We start from the raw sequence: 2,540 nt of genomic DNA, 5'->3' as shown, positions 1-2,540 counted from the left end.
TAAGTTTCTACTCGGTTCCTTCTGTGTCTATAAGTTTACTGTTCCTTCTGTGTCTATAAGTTTACTGTTCCTTCAGTGTCTATAAGTTTACTGTTCCTTCTGTGTCTCTAAGTTTACTGTTCCTTCCATGTCTATAAGTTTCACTCTATTCTTCACGTGTCTAACTTGAACGTTATCTAACATTGCATGGAAACATTTTCGATGTGAGATTCGATGATACACAAAAATTACAAAACTCCATCAATAACATCGTTTATTAAACAGAGACACAAATGGCAAGCAGATTTTTAAGGCCACTTTCAACAAAGTCACGATTCAACTTACAACGGACGGCTTTGACAATAACATATTAAATATACATTTGTAACTGATACGCAAGATAATACACACATCTTACGTCGTCCACGTTACATAACACAGAGCATTGTTAAGCTAGCGATAATCAACAATGTAACATCATCACAAACAATACTATTATAAGTACAAAACGAACAAAATTAAGCCGGATACAATTATCACCATGAAATGTCTAATAATACAAATAATATACAACAAATAAATACATTAAGACGCTTTAGTCTGTTTGAAATTTCTGAGAATTATTAAGACTAGCAGTGGAAACATGTGGCAAAATAAAATATATGTAGAAAAATAGAATTTACTATTCAAGTAGATAAGAGCCGCAGACTTATTCAAGAGAATGTTGAAAGATCAACTTGAATAACGTTTCTTAGGGAATTCACTGGAAATTTTTATTTTATTTTACAACGTTTCAGTTTCAAATTATTTTCAGGCCGAGCTGAAGCGATCTTTTTTTTTGCGGTTGAAAAATATAAATATTGTAAAAAATTCTGCGAGTAGCCTTTAAAAGAAAAATTAGGCTTCGCTACTTTCGAGTAGTTATTTATGGAAAACGTCAATTTTTAAATTTATTTTCCAGTAAAGAGTTATCCCTGTTTACTGAAAAACAGAGACTACATACAGAGAACTGTTAATTGCTTTGACAGTCTGTAACTAGCTATGAGGTAGGGAGTGTGTCTATATTTTAACACATATCATGAACAGTATATAACGAGTACCAGTAGACATCTTAATCGGGTTTGTTAAACCCACAGTACATTCTAGTCTTAGCAATTTAACGTTCTGAGAGGTGGAGAAACCAATTAAAGACAGCTCGATAGACGGTTCAATTAAGTATTCAAGGGGTTTTAAGCATAGAACGTTACTGACAGTGCATGTCACAGAATATTAAACTTCGTGCTTCAAAGTTGTTGGCTACGTACAAATCTTAAGTGTGCTTCAGGAAATAGTTTCTAGAAGTTTGTTTTATTAGTTCCATCAATGAGATGTTAATCAAACTGACAACCTTCAAGGATGATTAATAATGTTCTTTGTAGAGGGCGTTTTAAGTTCCATACTCAAAATTGAAGCTCATGATGCGGACTTCTATTTATTGGTGAGCTAAAGAAATTTTCAACACGCTTTCGTAGACCTTCAAAAACTCGACGAAATTATTTTTCTTAAAATGAAAATGAAGTTAATTTCACAATTCACGAATATATATTTTCTATCATTTCAAAATTACAAAAACAACAGCAACAAAAAACACAACGAACGAGGGAAAAAACGCATAACACTTCCTGTTTATCTTTCGTGGAAAGTTTACCCTGTGTTTGTACTATAATACATATAACAATTCAAATTAATTCAATAGAGTTAATAAAATACAAGACTCCATGCTTCATGCCTTTTCTGTCGTGAGAAGGAGGGGATATAATGTGACCGTCAATCCCATTATTAATTGGTGAAGAGTACCCAAAGAGTTGGCGGTGGGTGGTGTCGACTAGCTGCTCTCTCTCTCTCGTCTATCACTTCAAAATTATGGACGGCCAATATAGGTAACCCTCGAGTAACTTTACGCGAAATTCAAAAAACAAATCATGCTTCACTGGTCCCGTAGTTTAATTTAAAGTTTATATTGAACAACAAAATGATATGGTAGATGACGTTTTAACAAACAAGTAGCAACTGTCTTCTTCAACAAGTTACAAACGAAATCTACTCTAAATTATAAAGGATCTTTTAATTAAAATAATCTACTCTAAATTATAAAGGATCTTTTAAGTAAAATAGTCTACTCTAAACTAAAAAGGATATTTTAAGTAAAATAATCTACTCTAAGTTATAAAAAATGTTTAAGTAAAATAATCTACTCTAAATTATAAAGAATCTTTTAAGTAAAATAATCTACTCTAAACTATAAAGGATATTTTAAGTAAAATAATCTACTCTAAGTTATAAAAAATCTTTAAGTAAAATAATCTACTCTAAACTATAAAGGATATTTTAAGTAAAATAATCTACTCTAAGTTATAAACAATCTTTAAGTAAAAATAATCTACTCTAAATTATAAAAAATCTTTTAAGTAAAATAATCTACTCTAAGTTATAAAAAATCTTTAAGTAAAATAATCTACTCTAAATTATAAAGAATCTTTTAACTAAAATAATCTACTCTAAATTATAAAGAATCTTTTAAG

The sequence above is a fragment of the Limulus polyphemus genome, unplaced genomic scaffold (assembly GCF_000517525.1).
Source record: "Limulus polyphemus unplaced genomic scaffold, Limulus_polyphemus-2.1.2 Scaffold4128, whole genome shotgun sequence".
NCBI lineage: Eukaryota > Metazoa > Arthropoda > Merostomata > Xiphosura > Limulidae > Limulus > Limulus polyphemus.
This window is presented reverse-complemented; position numbering follows the sequence as displayed.